Source organism: Bufo bufo, chromosome 10 (genome assembly GCF_905171765.1).
Source record: "Bufo bufo chromosome 10, aBufBuf1.1, whole genome shotgun sequence".
Taxonomy (NCBI): Eukaryota; Metazoa; Chordata; class Amphibia; order Anura; family Bufonidae; genus Bufo; species Bufo bufo.
The window spans coordinates 95219924-95242389 of NC_053398.1; the positions used below are offsets into that span (position 1 = coordinate 95219924).

General features: G+C 42.3%; 1 protein-coding gene across 2 annotated transcripts in view; it reads right to left on the reverse strand.

Annotated features, from left to right (window-relative positions):
• SPTBN2 (spectrin beta, non-erythrocytic 2) overlaps positions 1-22466 on the reverse strand; it is a 264500-nt gene that overhangs the window by 88707 nt on the left and 153327 nt on the right. The gene's annotated exons all lie outside the window — the stretch shown is intronic.

Here is a 22466-nt window from a genome sequence, read left to right on the forward strand (position 1 = left end):
GTAGGGAACTAGTATGAGAACTGGATGCTGATGCCAAGCTGTCCTAGGACCCAGATCAACTAAGCGTGCCCAGAGATTGTAGCGTATACACTGCTGCAAGCATCCAGAACTCTATGTACTTGTTCACATCTGCGCTGACATGTCTGTTATTCCGTTCCATCAGAGGAACGGTGGGAAAATGGCTGAGTTAAACTGATCGATACAAGGAACACCTTCCATTTTTATCTGTTCCCCTTTGACTAGAATATAAAAAAAAATCCATGACTGTTATTTTTGAGAGAAAGATTATAATTCCTGATCTGGCTCTTCAAAACCCAGTGTAGACCGTCTTGAGTGTAAAATCTTCTTTATTTCATTAAAATGCGCACAGAATTTTCTGTGCAAATTTTTATGAAATAACGAAGATTTTACACTCAAGAAGGTCTACACTGGGGTTTGAAGCGCCAAAGCAGGAAATCAAATTTTTCTCTCAAAGCACCTTTTTGGAGGGACTGGAAATCCCTTTCCGAAGGAACTACTACCTGTGACGGCACACCCATGGACAAGATCTTGTTCAAGAAGCCTTCAATAGGGTTGAGCCTATAGAAGCACAACCCCACAAGGCGAGCCTCCATTAGCACACCGCTAATATTTTAAACACCATTCCGAACGTACTATCCTATTGTGCGCCTTTTTCATTGAGCTCTAGGCACGTCCATACTATAATGACTGTTATTTTGTGGCAGAAAGAAAATTCCCGCAGGCAAAACATCTTATTTTTTCCGTTTCTGTTCCGTTTTTTGCGGATTCCATTTGCAGTCCGTATGCGGAACCATTCACTTCAATGGGTCTGCAAAAACAATGGAAGGTACTCCGTATGCATTCCGTTCCGTTCAAAGATAGAACATGTCCTATTATTGCCCGCAAATCATGTTCCGTGGCTCCATTCAAGTCAATGGTTCCGCCAAAAAAACGGAATGCACCCGTATGTCTTCCGTATCCGTTCCGTTTTTGCGGACCCATCTATTGAAAATTTTATGCCCAGCCCAATTTTTTTATGTACTTACTGTTTAAACATTATTGTATGCTTCCGTTTCCGATCCACAAACGGAAACCAAACGGAATGGCAAAATGGAACGGAAGCGGAACGAAAACACTAACGAAACAAAAAAAACGGCAAAGTGGATCAGTTTAAAATGGACTGCAAAACCATATGGTCGTGTGCAAGAGGCCTAATGTAGTAGACTCTAATGATCAGAACTGATTCTCAAAGCCACTCATTTACTGGGGTTGAAGTAGATTTTCTTTTTTGTTCCTCCTATGGAACAGAATAACGGAAAAGACAGTACAGATATGAACTAATATAATATATATAGTCATGGACTGGAGACTGACCATATTTTGTACTTGCCACACATGCTAATTGTGGGCTCTCTTTTCACTCACTGGTTTGTACTTATGTTACATTTCAGATTTTGGGTGAATTCCCGAAGTAGACCTGATGGCTAGATTTACGTTGTCTGCTGGGCAGCAGTGACGTAATATGCAGTGACCAGATTGGAAAACCAGATTGACTATTATCTGAAGTTCCAGCTTCTTCACGATTTGATGTCTCCAAAGAAGCAGAATATTTATACAAAATATCCAAAGCCATTCCATGAAATATGCCATGTTCTACTATTACCTATTGTGCCTTTTTAATGTTTACAAAGTATTGAGTATTCAATGACTTTTCTTAACCCCTTAGTGACCACCCATACGCCTTTTTACAGCGGTCACTAAGGGGCCCTAGGCTGGGCTGCTGCTTTTTCACGGCGGCCCGGTCTAAGCGCTGCACATGAGAGCCGTGGTCCTGCTCTAACAGCCTGGACCGGCAGGAGTGACTATCTTGGCTGTTTAACGCTTTACATGCTGTGGGCAATGGCGCCCGCTGCATGTGAAGTGCTGGCATAGGGAGCAAACTCCCATTGGCACCTCGCAAATGCGATCGCAGGGTGCCGATGCGTGTAAAGGCTGGCAGGGGTCTGGTATAGGCCACAAGCCTTCCTTGAGTAGTTTGTGCCTCTCTGGAGTAGCCTGCTGGTCAATGTCAGTATAGCACTGACATTTAAATGCAATGCACTATAGGAATAGTGCATTGTATTTTAAAAGCAATCAAAATGTTGTCTTAATAGTCCCACAAGGGGACTATAACAGTGTTAAAAAAAAGTAAAAAAAACAACAAACACATTTATTAAATAAAAAAAAATTCCATTAAAAAACGCCTTTTCCCCCCAAAAAATCTCCCTATATATTTGGATGCAACGACGCGGACTACATAAATATGTAAATTATCCCCTACGGTGAACGCCATAAATAAATGACAGAATTGCTCATTTATTCTTAGTTGCCACCGAAAAAACAAGCGATTAAAAAGCGTAATTTACTCCAAAATGATACCAAAAGTCAACCCGCAAAAATCAAGCTCTCAAACAACTCCATAGAAAGAAAAATGTAAAAAGTTATTTGTCTTGAGAAGTGGCAATGCAAAAAGATGTTTTTTTCCTTTTAAATAAAGAGGTTTTAAAAAAAAACTAAATGTATTTGGTATCTTTGTAATCGCACTGACCCAGAGAATAAAGATATTATGTTATTTATACCGGCGGCTCACATGGGCTAGCATTAGTACGGATCCGGCAGGCTGTTCCCCCTGCCGGAACAGCCTTCCTGGCCCTGCTAATGTAATAGCAGCCTAAGCATGTGCGGCAAGAAGACCAAATCACAGGCAACTGTGGCCAGTGATTGCCTGTTTAAATACCCCACCTTCAGATGACGCCGACACTGATTTACCCCACATCCTTGCTCCCTGATAGGCAGACCAGCTTCACTATTAGCAGGGCTGGTTGCCAGAGCAATAGAGCGACGCCAGAATAAATGCACTAAATGTACAACACGTTTTGCTCCACTGTGATAAATTTGTCCCATCTTTATTAATTTATCTGCCCCATGGGTACTTTGGGCATAAACTGCTTATTTTAGATCAGTTTAGCATCTCTCTCTGGTTCAAGTCAGGACTTGATTACGCCAGTATTAAACGTTTATGTCCTTCCTCAGAGAATCAAATGTAGTTGTAGTTTTAGTCATGATTAGGCTCCTTTTATGAGTTTTCTGATACAGTGCAGAAGTCATCACTGCATCAATAATGGCATGTACTGTACGTCTGGTGTCAGGAAACAAAAGTCTTTCACCACCAGCATAAAGACTGATGAAAAACAGCTGGCTGCTTTGAGTATAGCAAGCATTTGGTTTGATACTTTCATCAGAAAGGGGTATTTTTTAAATGGAATATTTATATATACATTTTTTTTTTTAGAATTCTTGGCTGTTTTTATTGTTCATTTCGGCAGGACTCTGACATTGGAAATTAAATAATAAATATTGTCCCTCTAGTAGTCAAAAAAAATGATACTTGGACTTCCTAGCAGAATTTAGATTACAGCTCTTTTGTTCTCTTAAAAGACCTAGATGAAGATGTCCACAAAAGAGCATTGTGTTGCTTTAATGCAGGGGTCTCAAACACGCAGGCTGCATGTGGCCCCCGAGGCAATTATCTCTTCTTAAGGCCTCTTGCACACAAACTTATTTTCATTCCGTGTCCGTTCCGTTTTTTTTGTGGACCGTAAACAGAACCATTCATTTCAATGGGTCTGCAAAAGAAACAGAAGGTAGTCCGTGTGCATTCCATTTTCGTATTTCCGGTCAGCAAAAAAATAGAACATGTCATATTATTGTCCGAATTACGAACAAGGATAGTACTGTTCTATGAAGGGCCAGCTGTTCCGTTCCGCTAAATATGGAATGCACACGGATGTCATCCGTATTTTTTTGTGGACCGCAAAATACATACTGTCGTGTGCAAGAGGCCTAAGGAAGCGGATGGCAATTTACGGCAGGCCATGGGAGTGATAAAGTGATGTCATCATCTCCTGCACAAGGACACAGCAGACGGCGGCAGAAGTGGACACTAATAAAAGCCGGAACACTTCAGGTGGCATTATAATACATGGTGAACTACTAGGGGCATTAATACAGGCAGGAGTACTATGGGGGGGGGGTACACATTATAATACATGTGGCACAAGTGGGGGCATTAATTCAGGCTGGAGCACAATGTGGGCCATTATAATACAGGTTCCCTACTGGGGGCATTAATACAGGCAAGAGCACTGCAAAGGGGGTATTATAATATAGTTGCCACTACTGGGAGAGATAATCTAGGCTAGAGCACTACAAGGGCCACTATAGGGGGGCCTTATAAATGCTAAAGGCACCACAGGGGGCATTATAACTACTGGTGCTACTACAAGAGGCATAATAAATATTGGGCCCCACTATAAGGGGCATTATAACTACTGGAGACACTGTAGGGGCCTCTATTTCTACTGATCCGATGCCGACAAACACAATACTGTAACAGTGCTCCCAGACTTCCCCCACTAGTAATAATGCCCTCCAGATTGTGCCCAATAATAATACCCCCACAATATCCACAGTAGTAATTATGATACCATGGTACCACCAGTAGAAATAGGAACCCCCTATAGTGCCCCAGCAGTAACAAGGCCTCTTTATAAGGCAACACTCTAGAGCGCCCAGTAGTAATAAGGCACCCCTATAGAGCCCACAGTAGAAATAAAGGCCCCTACAGTGTCTCCAGTAGTTATAATGCCCCTTATAGTGGGCATCGGAGTGCACAAAGGGCACAGTATTGGGGGGGGGGGGGGCTGCAGGATGAGAATCCTAGGGCACCAAGAGGGGGAGGATGATGGAAAGGTGAGGAACCGAAGATATCTGTGTGCCAAACTCTGCAGAGACAAGATGCTGAAAGAAGTTGTCAAGGCAGTCTGAAGATGAGTAAAGAGAACATCTACATCAGAGGAGACATCACTGGATATAAGATGTATGTGGTGCTGTATTCCATTAAAGGGGTTATCCCATCTTAGACAATTAGGGCATATCGCTAGGATAGGCCCCCATTGTCTGATAGGTGCAGGTCCCACCTCTGGGACCCGCACCTACAAAGAGAACGGAGCTGGGTAGAGTTGTGGCTGGAGGACCCCAGGTTTCCCGGGGTCCGTCCACCACCAGGCACAGCTCCCCGCCTCACCCATTGAAGTGAATGGGAGCGCACCGCGCATGCGCGGCCACCCCTCCCATTCATTTCTATGGGTGCTGACGGAAATAGCCGAGCCAGCACTCAGCTATTTTCGGTGGCTCCATAGAAATGAATGGAGGGCGGCTGCGCATGCGCAGTGCGCCCTCCTCAGCTTTCTCTGCTCTGTTCTCCTTGTAGGTGCTGGTCCCAGAGGTGAGACCCGCACCTATCGGACAATGGGGGCATATCCTAGCGATATGCCCCCATTGTCTAAGATGGGATAACCCCTTTAGCAATAATTTTGTATTGTATCGTATTTAAAATGAATGCGTCCTGTCAATAGCTCATATATCCAGCCGAGTTTGAGACCCCTTAATTAGTGTAACGTGTGATGCTCTAATTGAGTCACTAATTCGGACTCCCTCTGGCCGCAGTGATGGTCTGACTGAGAGAGTTAAACAAAGAGGAATCTAAAGAGCCAGAACAGGAAGAGTACATGGATTGACTTCAGAAAATGATATCCAGAAAACCATCCTCCTGTTTTCTTTATAAAGACCGTTACATAAAATATTCATAATATGTGATAATTTTTTATGAGTTTTTCCCTTTAATGTTTATCCTTTCACTTGGATACTTTTTATGCATTACTAAATACCGTCTATACAGTAGTACAGTCGGAAACAGCATTATTTATTGTACACAGGTTCCCTTTTATATAATATTTTGATTTAAACATAATTCAATGTAACATAGAGAATACTATGGGAGGTAGGGTATGACTATAGGTTGTGGTCACACCCAAGCCCTGAAGTCTAAGGCCTCTTGCACACGAACGACACAGATTAGGTCCGGATGAGTTCAGGGGAACTCGCACCATTTCGCAAGCAAGTTCAGTCAGTTTTGTTTGCGATTGCGTTCAGTTTTGTCCGCGCGGGTGAAATGCGCATTGATGCATATTTCACACGTGTGATAGCGTAAAAACTGAAGGTTTACAAACAACATCTCCTAGCAACCATCAGTGAAAAAACGCATCGCATCCGCACTTGCTTGCGGATGCGATGCGTTTTTCACTCAGGCAGAATATAGAACATGCTGCGATTTTCACGCAACGCATAAGTGATGCATGAAAAACAACGCTCATGTACACAGACCCATCGAAATGAATGGGTCCGGTTTCAGTGCAGGCGCAATGCGTTCGCATCACGCATTGCACCCGCGCGGAAAAAGACTCACTCGTCTGAAAGGGGCCTAAGAGGGCCCAATAGGCCCCTCTATCTCATAAAAAGAAAACTATAATATGAATTAAAAGGAATAGGGGACCCTGTTGCATTCACCCTCACTGTATAATAAAACAAAAAAATGACAGATTAATCTTAATTGTCTGTTTCAATGAGGCTTGCGAGCTGTCAGACCTCATGTATCAATATATCACCACCTTAATATGGTCTTAGTTTGTCATACTTTGTGAATATGTGTTCATGGGATCTTGTTTAAATGAATAAGAAATGCAGTGTTTTGGTTAAAAAAAAAAAACTTGGCAAACATATTGTGGGGACTGTTTTCTAAAGTACAGGGTGCAATTTAAATAGGTATCCATGGAAACATCGTAGGATTTTGACAAAGAAAGTGCTATTATTGGAATACTTAGCAAACACATTTAATTAAACTGTGAAATCAGCTAGCGCACGTGCAGCTTGGTCCAAAGGAGGATTTTAACTCTTCAATTTACTTTTTACATTTACGAAGGCACTAAAACTAACTCCAGTGGTCTTGTCACATTTCACATATCTGTGGGCAACTGGTTATAGTTCCATTATTTCAACTAGAAGTTATGAATTAATTTCTGGCAGTCTGCAGTAAGGGTACAGAGGGGTGGTAGCCAGTTAAAGGATATGGACACCTTTGTAAAAAAATAAATAAAAAAAAATGTTTTTACACAAATTAATTTATTTAGTGGAGAAAATCATTTCTCCAATTGGTTCTATTTATCTAACGTTTTTGTTCTACAGCCTGCTGTACTTCCTATGCACAGCAGGCTGCTCTCAGTGATTTTACAGAGAATCCGTCATCTGAGCGCGCACTGTCTCCCTCCCCCCCCCAGAGGTCACAATAACGCCTGTACAAGCGTCATAGACTCCTGTCTGGTCAGGCCATTTTACTCCCTGGAAAAAGACTCATGCGTATTTTTAAAAATGGTCTTTTTCTAGTCAGAAGCACTGTATCAGAAGCTGCCAGGTCCAGCACACATGAAGCCCCACCGCTCTCCTTATAAGCCCCGCCCCTCACGGACATCTCTCTCACCAGGAGCAGCTCCAGAGTCTGGACTAACACTACATTGTGGTTACAGGACCTGTGGTGATGTCACAGTCATGTGTGTGGGAGGAGTTAGGGGAACATAGGCTCTGTGTAGGACTGTGCTGGTGGAGAATACAGAGGTACTTTATGTATGGGGCTATGTCAGTGTAACCAGTCTATTATACAGTTTGCTGTGTGTAATGTGCACACAGCAGTTCTATCTGTGTAATGGAAATGTAGCAGAGCTGTGTGTGCAATGTGTATATAGTAAACTATTTGTGTAATGGGCATGTGGTGGAGCTGTGTATGTAATATGTATATAGTAGTTTCAGGTGGGCTCTGTGTATGGCAGCGTCAGGTGGTCGCTGTGTGTGGCAGCAGTGGTCTTATGTTTAGTATATGATGTTGGATAAATGTAAAATTGTCTACATTTATTTCTGCATGGAGGACTAGCAATGGTTTCCCTGCAGCAATATCAGCCTCATAACGTTATGTGGGCCTATGCATTATATATTTGAATTACCGCAAAATTTGTACTCCTCCTCGGCTAAAAATACTCAGAATTGTTAAGAGGAGTATTTTTAATCTTCTGGAAAAAATGTAGTGCAACCTCTACTGTCAGCTATAACATACCGCTGACAGTCTGCTTCAACCTGCAGACATAACCCCTTCCATGCCATGGTCCTTAGGGACTGCTGTAAAAAAAAGTAAAAAAAAAAAATCCTATATATCCTTCCTATATCCGCACATATATTTGGTTAAAAAAAAAAAAAAAAAAAAACACTAAACGTGTTTGGTATAGCCGCGTCCGAAACGACCTGATCTATAAAAGGATCACATACTTTTACCGTACAGTGAACGCCATAAAAAAGAAAAAGAAAAACCTATGATTGAATTGAAATTTTGCCAACTGCACTTCCCACAAAATGGTATAAAAAGTGATCAAAAGAGTAATATGTACTCCAAAATAGTACTAATAAAACAGTCATCTCATCCTGCAAAAAATGAGCCCCTACCTAAGACAATTGCCCAAAAAAAAAAAAAAGATATGGCTTTCAGAAAATCGAAACACTAAAACATGATTTTTTTTGTTTCAAAAATGCTCTTATTGTGTAAAACCAAAATGTATATATAAAAAAAAAAAACAGACATATTATGTATTGCCGCATCCGTAACAACCTGCTCTATAAAAATATCACATGTCTGGTGAACGCCGTAAAAAATTTTTAAATAAAAACTGTACCAAGCGATCAAAAAGTCATATGTGCCCCAAAATGGTAGCAATCAAACTATCATCTCTTCCAGCAAAAAATGAGACCCTACCTAAGACAATCGCCCAAAAAATAAAAAAAATATGGCTTTCAGAAAATGGAGACACTAAAACATGATTTTTTTTGGTTTCAAAAATGTTTTTGTGTAAAATAAAATTTAAAAAATACACATATTAGGCATCACTGTGTCCGTAACAACCTGCTCTATAAAAATAGCATGTTATCCAACCGGTCTGGTGAATGCCATAAAAAAAAAGTTCCAAAAAAGCCATTTTTTATCATCTTACGTCACAAACCGTGTTATACCAAGTGATCAAAAATTCATATGTGCCCCAAAATCTTACCAATCAAACCATCATCTCTTCCATAAAAAAATGAGACCCTACCTAAGACAATCGCCCAAAAAATAAAAAAATATATGGCTTTCAGAAAATGGAAACACAAACTTTTTTTTTATTGTGTACAAAATAAAAAATAAATAGACATGCTCTATAAAAATATCACATTATCTACTCTGTCAGGTGGACATTGTAAAAAACAAAAAATAAAAACTGTGCCAGAACAGCCATTTTTTGGTTACCTTGCCTCACAAAAAGAGTAAGGCCGCATGCACACACACACACAAGGCACAACTACCTCTAGCAAAAGATTTCTATACTGCAGGAATAACCCTAATATATATATATATATATATATATATATATATATAAATAAATAATCAATAACAGCACATCAGGCCAAATATAAATATGGAGGTGCAGGCCAATGGATCCGGCAACAAATCTAGGACAATATAAGAATAAAAAAAAATGGCAGCACTCTCACAAAAAATGAGTGAAAAGAAAAACACTTTATTCACCCCTGTGGTTGCAACTAGGGATAAGCGAACTTGTGTTTCAAGTTTGGCGTACAAGGCTCAGGTTCGGGTTATGTAAGAATTCCGGTTTGGATTCTGCTACCACGGACCCTAACTAAGGGTCCATTCACACGTCCGCATAATGGGTCCGCAACTGTTACGCAATTTTGCTAAAGGGGTTGTGGACCCATTCATTTTCAATGGTGCCAAAAAAGATGCGAACAGCACCACCATGTGCTGTCCGCATTCGCACTTCTGTTCTGCAGCCCCGCAAAAAAAATAGAGCATGTCCTAATCTTGTCGGCAGCCACGGACAAGAATAGGCATTTTTATCATAGTGGCGGCCATGTGCAGTCTGCAAAATGCAGAACGCACATGGCCGATGTTCGTGTTTTGCGGATACGCAATTTGCATACCGCAAAACAGTTGAATTCTAACGACGATCATTTTAGCCTACAAGTGACAGAACATTATCATTTGAGAAGAAGTCGGCCGTGATTAATATTTCCGTCCAATAGTCAGCTGAAAGATCTTTTGTTCAAAGAAAGTTTGTTCGTGAACGAAAGATCTTTCTTTGAAAAAACATTTCCAGAAGAACATTTCGTCTTCACCATGTGTATGGGCAGTTTGAACAACTGTAATAGCCAATATGGACTAAAGTGTGTATGGCCGTGTCTGTGAAATGAACCAAATGTTTGTTTGTTCAACTGGTGTTCAACCATCATCCAACTTCTATCTAATGTGTTTGGCCAGCTTTAGTGGGCATTGGGTGATCTTGGAAAGGTCTCCCTTTCCCCCCGTGGGCCCCTGTGTAGCTGAACCAGCTGCTAAGGAGGTATGTCTGTCCCTTTAGTTGCTTTTTTTCAGTCAGCCGCCTATGGCCAGCAGGAGGCCCCCTGATCTATTGGTCCCCAAACATTTGCTTGGTTGGTGTGGTGGTAAAGTCCACCCCTGCATACAAAAAAAACTATCAATCAGTAATAAGACCGCTCACTAAACTCTTCAGCTCGGAGAACATTATCTAGATATTTATTTTCTTCTAATGTTATTTTCTGTACATTATTATTGAAGCAGCCATCCTGCCCGAACTGCTCTTAACAGCATTTAAAGAGATGCCTTATGGAAGCCACATGGACCACAGGAAAAATGGGCAGGAGATGACTTATTGACTTCTGTGGGAGAGTGACCTGTGCGGACGTCATTGTGCAGGGAGGGGGAGTACGTAAGCTATGACTATTACCTATTGTGCAAGGTGTTATCTATATCCTGTGTTACCTATAAAGAGGTGTTATTTCTCATTGTAAGACTGCCTCTGATGATAATGAGATGATTGCTGAGAATTGAACAGGAAGTGTCAGTCTATTATTAGGTTTAGTGGCTACTGTGAAAACTGCAGGGTTTTTGTTATAGATTGTGACATGGAAAAATAAAAAAGCACTTACAAAAATATATGTATTTTTAACATAAAAACATGTTTAGACAATAGGTCATTTTCTGCTCATGAATTAAAGATTTTCCCCCCACAAAACTTTATTTGAATCTGTCAGCTCCTTCTGCTGTTTAACCTGCAGACCACAGATCAGACAGCATGTTCAACATGACAGGTTCAATTTAAGCCCCAGTAAGAATAATTTTTGAAAAATGCAAAGCCAATATCTATGCAAATCTTTGCAAAATGGTTGTTAGATGATACTTTGATCATGTTTATTTGCCACTGGAAGGTGACCTTATTCAAGTGATGTAATCCACAAATGTAGAAATGTGTTCATTAAGTATTCCATTGATGCTCTTCACATGATGTGAGGTTTTTTATTTCATCCAAAAATATAACGTTTAAAATATCAGTAAGACAAATCAAAACTTTTTTTAAAGTAGTGGTTGGTGGAGGCCAGTTACTAGACAGATGCTTTCAGGGCACCTATTGGCTGTTGCCTAGGGTGGCAGGACACAGGGACAGTCCTGTTTTTATTTTTATTTTAAACCATCTAAGTGAAAGAGGGTCTCTGTATTTAGAGGGTTTTATTTTGGGAGTCTGGTCAGTGGTGTATCCTTGGGTCTTTGGTTTCACATGAGATGGCTACGTTGTGGAATTTGCACCACAGATTTGCATATTGCAGATCTTCAGCATTTTAGAGTATCAGCAAAGTGGTTGAGAACTTAAAGGGAACCTGTCGTGTGGATATTTGATTATAATCTAACTAATTATATACAATGAAAAAAGAAATGTGGGCAGCACCACTGTCAAAGTAGTACAAACGGAGTGCCAGCGGCTGAGTAGGCGATCCACCTCCAAATAATGCAGAAAAAATGAAATCCGCAGCACATCCAAGTCGTGAAGAAGTAAAAAGAAGCTTTATTCACAATCATTAACTACTAAAAAGTACCTTAGATGTATTCACTTACTGGTGTGACAGATGGTTACCTCATAATATACCCACAAAGATGCCACATGGTAATGAGCTGATTGGAGTCCGGCGTGATGTCATTGAGTCCAGCGTATATTTAATTCAGAGCTATAGCCACTCCCCTGCCCACCTGCTGCTGATTCATATGGAAAAAAACTGTCATTCAGCAGCAGGTGGGCGGGGAGAGTCAGGAGCTCATGAATATTCATGACTCATCATTATCAGCTGAAGCTTTTCAATACACGATGTTGTCAGATTGACTGGGTCAATTAAAGAAAGTACCTTTATTAACAAACAGATGGACCCCACAGGAGGTTGCCACGCTAATACATCAAATGAGAAAAGAAAAATCAAGTGGTCTCTGGGACCTTAGCGTGTTATTGCAGCCTCACCGGTAGTATATTAAAACTAATCTTTATTATTTTACAACTAAAATGAACATATAGGTCTAGGGATCAAACAATTAAAAATATCAGGAATGAGTCATACATGGGATGACAGTCTATATTGCTGAAATGTGATTCACTTCTGAACTATTGTGACCCTAAGGGGTTGAAACCGCACACTCAGTGCCCACATGCATCAATTCAATTTCACTGTATGACCTTCCTGCCTAAAAACTGGTAACCTGCTTCCCTACATGTTTCGCCGAGCGATTCGGCGTCTTCAGGGGAAACTCGCAGGTTCAAATGTTGGGGGCGGGGTCTGGGCATTTAAACCCTCGGTTTCAGCTTGCTAATGCTATCAGCCAATCCCTGTGGTTGTCTCATATGGGGAGCATGTCCGCGTCATCTGTGCCCTCCTACTTTGAGGCCGGGCTTCCCTATGGTCATAACCTGTACATCCGTGAGCTCACCCGCGATGCACAGCGCATGCGGCTTGCCGGCACTGATGTCCGTCTAAGGTCGCCTCTTTTCGCGCATGCGCAAGGCTTCTTGTTGTCCCGGTCCTGTTTCCAGGTAATCGCGCATGCTCCGGGTGATAGCTCCTGACATCCTGGCATCATACTACACTTCATCCAGGCTTGTATTCTAGGAAGGATCCATGCCCACCTCTATCTTGCATATCAAGTCCATTTTGGGACATTCTCCACCCTGGGTGAGGGCAAACCCTTACTTTATATCCCCCCACTATATAGAAGTTCTATTATATTTATTAGGGTGAGAATTATATATGTTGCAGATTGCATTGCTTTGTCGATCTATTAGGGTGAGAATTATATATGTTGCAGATTACATTGCTTTGTCGATCTACACATACAGTTACGATATTGAACTTACTATGAGAGGTTTACAATAGTGCACCATATCTGGCGACTATATGCCTGGGGCATGTCCCACTCTCGTTTGGGTATCAAAATTAGGGATGATTTCTCGTCACCCCCCACTGTATTCTGCCATTTTGGCATGGTTATCCCAGATCTAGCTTTTATAATGCTTATTTTCTCTTACAGATGGACCCCCATCCCACCAGGGAGCCGGCGGCCAGGACCATTTCCATCCATACGCCGGGAGACCACCCGCAAGACAGACAGCACCCCCCCAGGTAAGAATGACAGGTCTATTGACTGGACAATGGTGCGTATTATATGCCTATATCCCCTAAATTTGGCGTAATCTAGCCCCTGCCCCCAAATTTTATTTAGGGAACCAATTAATCTGATCCCAATAATTGACTTCATTCAGAGATCATTTTAATTATCTCGATTTTATACAGAAGACCAATTTAGCCAGTATTCCAATATTTACAAAAAGGGTGTGAAGGTAAACCCTTCATTCAGCCCATTCGGGGCCAGAGAATGGAGGCGGTATATCCACCGCGCCTCCTCTTGCTGTAATTTACGGTCCACACTGCCCTGCCTGGGGGAGCTCCGTACCTTCTGTATCCCCCACACCTTCAAGCCTTGTGTCTTACCACTATGACATTCCTGTAAATGTCTAGATAGTGGCGTCTCTTCGCTGGTATTGAGTATACTGAAGTGTTTGGAGAGCCTCCTCCTCAATTCTTGGACAGTCTTACCAATATACAATTTTTCACACTCGCATTGTATACAGTACACTACTCCAGTGCTTTTGCAGTTTATAAATTCCCGAATTTTGAAAGTTCGCCCGTTTTCTGGATTCAGGAACTCTCTTCTGGGCATCATGTATTTACAAAAACTGCACGATCCACACGGATAGGATCCTACAGTCTTCAGCCATGTTCCCTTACTCATAGATTTCCTCTGAAAATGGCTTCGAACCAACAATTCTTTTAAATTGGGGCCTCGTCTATACGTTATGCTTGGCTTCTCAGGGAGCACCTCCTTCAGATCCTTGTCCATTCTCAGGATATGCCAATGCTTTTGGAGAACCTCGCGGACCTTTTTGTTTTGCACGTCAAAAGTGCCTATGCATCTCACGACCCTATCTCCTACTGTTTGCTTTTTATACAGCAATTCCTCTCTGTTGGTATTGACGGCTCTGTTGTATGCTCGGTGCAGGACCTTCTTGGGATAGCCCCTCATACGAAATCTACAGTAAAGGTCGTTGCTTTCTTTTTGAAATGCCTCCTCATTCGAGCAATTTCGCCGGGCCCTCAGATATTGGCCTGCGGTGGATATACCGCCTCCATTCTCTGGCCCCGAATGGGCTGAATGAAGGGTTTACCTTCACACCCTTTTTGTAAATATTGGAATACTGGCTAAATTGGTCTTCTGTATAAAATCGAGATAATTAAAATGATCTCTGAATGAAGTCAATTATTGGGATCAGATTAATTGGTTCGCTAAATAAAATTTGGGGGCAGGGGCTAGATTACGCCAAATTTAGGGGATATAGGCATATAATACGCACCATTGTCCAGTCAATAGACCTGTCATTCTTACCTGGGGGGGTGCTGTCTGTCTTGCGGGTGGTCTCCCGGCGTATGGATGGAAATGGTCCTGGCCGCCGGCTCCCTGGTGGGATGGGGGTCCATCTGTAAGAGAAAATAAGCATTATAAAAGCTAGATCTGGGATAACCATGCCAAAATGGCAGAATACAGTGGGGGTGACGAGAAATCATCCCTAATTTTGATACCCAAACGAGAGTGGGACATGCCCCAGGCATATAGTCGCCAGATATGGTGCACTATTGTAAACCTCTCATAGTAAGTTCAATATCGTAACTGTATGTGTAGATCGACAAAGCAATGTAATCTGCAACATATATAATTCTCACCCTAATAGATCGACAAAGCAATGCAATCTGCAACATATATAATTCTCACCCTAATAAATATAATAGAACTTCTATATAGTGGGGGGATATAAAGTAAGGGTTTGCCCTCACCCAGGGTGGAGAATGTCCCAAAATGGACTTGATATGCAAGATAGAGGTGGGCATGGATCCTTCCTAGAATACAAGCCTGGATGAAGTGTAGTATGATGCCAGGATGTCAGGAGCTATCACCCGGAGCATGCGCGATTACCTGGAAACAGGACCGGGACAACAAGAAGCCTTGCGCATGCGCGAAAAGAGGCAACCTTAGACGGACATCAGTGCCGGCAAGCCGCATGCGCTGTGCATCGCGGGTGAGCTCACGGATGTACAGGTTATGACCATAGGGAAGCCCGGCCTCAAAGTAGGAGGGCACAGATGACGCGGACATGCTCCCCATATGAGACAACCACAGGGATTGGCTGATAGCATTAGCAAGCTGAAACCGAGGGTTTAAATGCCCAGACCCCGCCCCCAACATTTGAACCTGCGAGTTTCCCCTGAAGACGCCGAATCGCTCGGCGAAACATGTAGGGAAGCAGGTTACCAGTTTTTAGGCAGGAAGGTCATACAGTGAAATTGAATTGATGCATGTGGGCACTGAGTGTGCGGTTTCAACCCCTTAGGGTCACATTAGTTCAGAAGTGAATCACATTTCAGCAATATAGACTGTCATCCCATGTATGACTCATTCCTGATATTTTTAATTGTTTGATCCCTAGACCTATATGTTCATTTTAGTTGTAAAATAATAAAGATTAGTTTTAATATACTACCGGTGAGGCTGCAATAACACGCTAAGGTCCCAGAGACCACTTGATTTTTCTTTTCTCAATTAAAGAAAGTGACCCAGCATTTTGCTAAGAGAATCAATCACTTACAGTATTTATGTTGCCCTTAGTTAGGACACCATAAAACTGGTGACAGGTTCCCTTTAAGAAATGCCATCCACATGCAGTGTAAATTGACCCACGGTGGGGATCATCAAATCTTCAGAATTTCCACAAACTATGAAATCCACAGGAAATATGTAGCAAAATCCATGTGAAAATCCAAATATATCTCATGCTGAATTTTGCCATGGATTCTGCTGTGATCCATGGTAAAATCCACAACAAAAAAGCACAGAAAGGTATCGTCACATCAGGGCAGTTTTAAGGAGGGGAAGAGCTAAGCTTTGTAGGGGTTTTCTGGGTCAGAGCTGAACCCGGACATATTCCTTCTTCACCCAGGCAGCCCTTCTGAGATGAGCATTGGAGGATTTCATGAGCCGATGCTCTCCCTTGCCCTGTGCTGAATTACACAGTGCAAGGGCTTTTTTTTTAGCAGATCTGGTGATTTTCCAGGTCACTGCTAGACAGAGGCTTCCGTGACATCACCGGCACTAATGGACAGGCTGTAAAACAGGCTAGGGCAGCGCTAAAGGCCGCCCATTAGTGCCATTGATGTTGCCAGGAACACTGCTAGGCAGAAGCCTCCGCCTAGCAGTGTAAGTTTGTAAACAAAAAATGCTCCGATTCTCATCTCAGAAGGGTTTGCCTGGGTAAAGAAGGGGATATGTCTGGACAACCACTGATCCCGGACAACCACTTTAAGGATAGTCCAAGGTCTATGATCTGCCAAATCTGTAACTGCTGAACTGATATTTTGATGTTTAATATTTTTTTCTTGTATTTTGGACCACAGTGTGGCCCAGAATTACTAATATTAAAGATAACGTAAGCTTAGGCTGTCTGGACCTGCACCAAATTTATTACAATGGCTCGGTCTGCATGAAAAGTCTGGTGCAGGGATAGACACTTTTCTCTGACTCTATGCTATTGGCTGGCATACTTTGAAACTGATTTTTAAGCCAGAATTGTGCAAAATGGTGCATCTTAGGTTCCCCTTTTTCAGGAAAGCTCCACCCAATTCACCCTTTCATGCATATGCCCCTCTATTACAACCCCACCTAGCATTAAAAAATGGAGAGAGCTAGGGATCAGATAGCGGTCTGTCAAGGAGGACCTTGTGGACACACATCAGTAATAAAAATGGCAGAAGGGATGACAGTTCTTTGCATTCAGTGGATAATATAGGGGTGGAGGCCCTGGGGACACTAGCATTTTTAGTATAAGTAACCTTTCAGATGGTCCCCCTCAGAAGGAAACACCTCCTAGCTTGCAAGATTTTTTGCACTATTAAACGGTATAATGTTTCTATTAATAATTTGTACCTACAAGTGGGTAATATAAAAAAATGAATTAGAGAGAGAATTTCTTGAAATTCTTTTCAGGGCTGATTTTACACATATGCTCCAAATGCCCTGAAAATTGATATATAACACTCTCTGGTCTCGTAGACCTCCTATTCTGAATCTCAGAGAGACTGAAGGACAGAAAGAGTACCCACCAGACAATGCATATATATTTCCCTGCCTGAAACCCAGAGAAGCATATTAGTCTCTCTCTCTCTCTCATTTGTCCAAAACAAATCACAAGAAATTCGGGTTAGTTTGAATTTTTGGGAAAATCCTGGACAAATTCAGAATTGATCTGTTCGTAAATTATTGTTTTGATTTTTATTTTTTTGCTATTTTCTGAGATTTTATAAAGCCTTTTGTATTTTTTTAACGAATGCTGAACTTATCCAAGTTTTTTGCCTGCTGTTCTGGGAAGCTAACCCCGCGTTTGTGCGCCATGCGGAGATTTAGGTGAGCTGATCCCTTTTTTTCCGTTTGCTCATTAATAAGCATATATGTAAGCATATATCAGATTAGACTTACTTTGATTCGCAATAATTAGTGTATGTGGCAGTATGTTGAATACACAAAATTCCATATTGGAGGAAGTGGCTAATTATTTTGAGAAACTTTATGAGAGTTAATTGCAGATCACGCCTAGTGATGTTAGGTAATTTCTGCCCGGTGTTTATTTGGCGAAACGAACTATTGAACAAAAAGACATGTTAGATGCAGATATATAACTGCAGGAGACTGGTGCGGTTCTGGACATGGTAGTGAAGAACAAATCCCTCCGATTGGATGGCTTTATGTACAGGGATTCTCTGCTGGGTTTGGAATTATTCTAGAGAACAAGGTATTTTGCCAACTTCTCTACGTTAAGCATTGATAGTTTTGATACCTAATCCTGATAAGGATAGGATGCAAATCGATTCTTAGGCCTCTTTCAAATGGGCGTTGCAGGAAAATGTGCAGGTGCGTTACGGGAACACCCACGATTTTTCCGCGCGAGTGCAAAACATTGTAATGCGTTTTGCACTCGCGTGAGAAAAATCGCGCATGTTTGGTACCCAAACCCGAACTTCTTCACAGAAGTTCGGGCTTGGGTTAGGTGTTCTGTAGATTGTATTATTTCCCCTTATAACATAGTTATAAGGGGAAATAATAGCATTCTGAATACAGAATGCATAGTAAAACATCGCTGGAGGGGTTAAAAAAATAAAATAAAATAATTTAACTCACCTTAGTCCACTTGATCGCGATGCCCGGCATCTCCTTCTGTCTCCTTTACTGAACAGGACCTGTGGTGAGCATTCATTACAGGTCAAGGACCTGTGGTGACGTCACTCCGGTCATCACATGATCCATCACCATGGTAAAAGATCATGTGATGGATCATGTGATGACCGGAGTGACGTCACCACAGGTCCTTGACCTATAATGAATGCTCGCCACAGGTCCTGTTCAGCAAAGGAGACAGAAGGAGATGCCGGGCATCGCGATCAAGGTGAGTTAAATTATTTTTTTATTTTTTTTAACCCCTCCAGCACTATTTTACTATGCATTCTGTATTCAGAATGCTATTATTTTCCCTTATAACCATGTTATAAGGGAAAATAATAATGATCGGGTCTCCATCCCGATCGTCTCCTAGCAACCGTGTGTGAAAATCGCACCGCATCCGCACTTGCTTGCTGCGATTTTCACGCGACGCACAAGTTATGCGTGAAAATCACTGCTCATGTGAACAGCCCCATAGAAATGAATGTGTCGGTATTCAGTGCGGGTGCAATGCATTCAACTCACGCATCGCATCCGTGCGGAATACTCGCCTGTGTGAAAGGGGCCCTAGGGTGCATTTACACCAACAGATTATCTGACCAATTTCTGTCCAATCAGACCAACAGTTGGTGTGTGTATAACAAAAGATCTGAATGATTGCTCAGAAAATCTGTCAGATAATCTGTTGGTGTACATGCACCCACAAAGGCCGACAATTGAACAGATCTGGTGGTGTAAATGCATCGCTGATTACCTGATCGAGTATTTTGCAGCACAAAAGAGCATTGTTTCCCAGTGGTAGATTCTGCTGTGTAAACATGACCATACGGAGAAGAGCGATGGTATTAGAGATCACTTCTCCCCATACTCTGGAGTAGATCGCTGCATGTAAATGCACCCCTTTCCTCCGCTGGCGATCAGCAGATTGTAGGGAATGAACACTTCCTTCCCAACAATCTGCTAGATCGTCGTCCCATGTAAAGGGACCATTAGTCCTGTTTCTTTAATTAATACGGATTACAAACTGTTGGCCAAAATATTGTCAGAAAGATTAAGTAAGGTAATATCCACCATCATTCATAATGCTCAAACAGTCTTTATAGTCTCGGGTAAATCTACAGCAGATTGGTTGGACCATCCAATCTGGGGAAGAGAACTATACTAGTGTTAGATGCAATTAGAGCATTTAATACATTGGAATAGAGATTTTTGTGGGAAACTATGGAATATATGGATTTTTATCTCATGTGCTAAATTGTTTTACATGGAGCCTCTTGCTAAAGTATTGGAGAACGGGCAGATATCTAGACCTTTTAAACTCTGTAGGGGAACAAGAAAAAACTGCCCACTTTCCCCATTACTTTTTGCAGTTTCATTGGAACCATTGGCTGCCTCTATTAGGCAGGACGAAGGGATTGACGAGTTTCCTTATGGAGATGTTTCAGAAAAAATGTAATTATATGCTGACAATCTTTTGTTGTTCTTGGGCTCCCATAAGTTGAAAGAAAAGGTTTTTCAGGTCTTTGGAGAGTAAGAGACTGAATTATGTCTGACCATAAATTAGACAAAACCTGGTTGTATTCCTGTAGATGGCATGGTTCCATATACCCCTAGAAAGATTGAAGTTAAAGGACCAGTACATCAGGTACCTGGGTATTAACATCTCATGTTTGGTGTCTGATTTTATGAAGCTTAATGTAATACCACTTATTGGTAAAGTTAGAGTGAAGGTAATGATCTGGAAGAAATTACCTTTGTCAGTGGTGGGGAGGGTTGCTCTTATTAAAATGTGTCTTTTACCCATGATCTTATACATTGTATCTCACCCTCAGTATTTATTGCTAACAAAACAATGAAAATATTTAAAAACCTGTTTAATGAATTGCTGTGGAGCAGTTGCCAGCCCCTCATGAAAATGCAGTTTCTTTACCGTCTTGATGGGAAGGGAGGTCTATCCCACCCAAAAATAGGCTCTTATTTTTTGGCTAGCCTGTTTTGGTTATATATCAACTGGGAGAAAGCTCCAGTTAACAGAGCCACAATAGCTTTACATGATAAAAATCTGGTAGGTTTTAATATTATTTAGCGCCTGGAAATGGTTGCTTTCTCCTGTGGGGAGCTGAGCAAATATCCCATGTTGGAGCTCATAAAGTCTGGGTGGGAAATAAAAAACTATATAAAATGGAGGGTGGGCTTGAGTGCACTCCCCCATGGGGTAATAACTTTTTGAGAGAGATTAATAAAATGGATAGCAAATATTGTATTATCAATTACAACATGCTATTAAGTCTGAGAGCCTGGAACTGAGGGCCTGAATGAGTATCCAGGGTTAACTGGTTATGGATTCTTATAGACGTAAGGGGAGTATCTCGCAAATGTATAGATTTTTGCTCAATAGGAAATTGAAGTATTTTCCATTATTGGCTCAAAGATGTTGGTGTAACGAGGGGCCAATGACGTGTGCTTCCTTCGCAGCACCGCCGTCACCCTGCGCAAGGAGAGGGACAAGGACGTAGGCTGCTTCCTTCGCAGCACCGCCGGCACCCTGCGCAAGGAGAGGGACAAGGACGTAGGCTGCTTCCTTCGCAGCACTGCCGGCACCCTGCGCAAGGAGAGGGACAAGGACGTAGGCTGCTTCCTTCGCAGCACCGCCGGCACCCTGCGCAAGGAGAGGGACAAGGACGTAGGCTGCTTCCTTCGCAGCACTGCCGGCACCCTGTGCAAGGAGAGGGACAAGGACGTAGGCTGCTTCCTTCGCAGCACCGCCGGCACCCTGCGCAAGGAGAGGGAAAAGGATGTAGGCTGCGTCCTCGTGTCCATGACAGCAGGCGAGCAGAGCGCCGATAATGATGATTGGTGCTCGGCTGAGTTGGGCTGCTGTGTCACGTGACGCCGGCCACGTCATGTGACTCACTAGCTAGGCCTATTTAAACAGGCAGCCTGCCGGCCACAGGATGCCTGTGAATAAGGTATTTTAATTTACCAAGTTTTCTGTATTGGTTTGTATTGTACCTTGACCTCGGCTCTGTTTCCTTGACCCCGCTTCTGCTGTTTCCTCTGTATTGACTTGACCTCCTGTCATTCGGACCTCTGCTTGTGTTTGTTATGATTTGGTTATTCCTTTGTACTGACGTGACCTCCTGGTACTGACCTCGGCTTGTTTTGACCTTGCTTACTCTTTTAGGCTACTTTCACACTTGTGTTCAGAGCGGATCCGTCTGATGTCTGCACAGACGGATCCGCTCCTATAATGCAGACGTTTGGATCTGTTCAGAACGGATCCGTCTGCATTATCGCTTAGAAAAATTTCTAAGTGTGAAAGTAGTTCAGACAGATCCGTCCAGACTTTACATTATAAGTCAATGGGGACGGATCCGTTTGAAAATTGAGCCGTATTGTGTCATCTTCAAACGGATCCGTCTCCATTGACTTACATTGTAAGTCTGGACGGATCCGTTTGCCTCCGCACGGCCAGGCGGACACCCGAACGCTGCAAGCAGCGTTCGGGTGTCCGCTTGCTGAGCGGAGCGGAGGCTGAACGCTGCCAGACTGATGAATTCTGAGCGGATCCGCGTCCACTCAGAATGCATTAGTGCAGTACGGATGCGTTCGGGGCCGCTTGCGAGCCCCTTCAAACGGAGCTCACAAGCGGAGCCCCGAACGCTAGTGTGAAAGTAGCCTTATATGTATCTTTCATCTTGTATTTTGACCGCTGCTTATATTTGCATTGTTTGTGTATTTACCCCTCTGTGCCTGCCTGTCACTTTGTTTATTATTTTCTAGT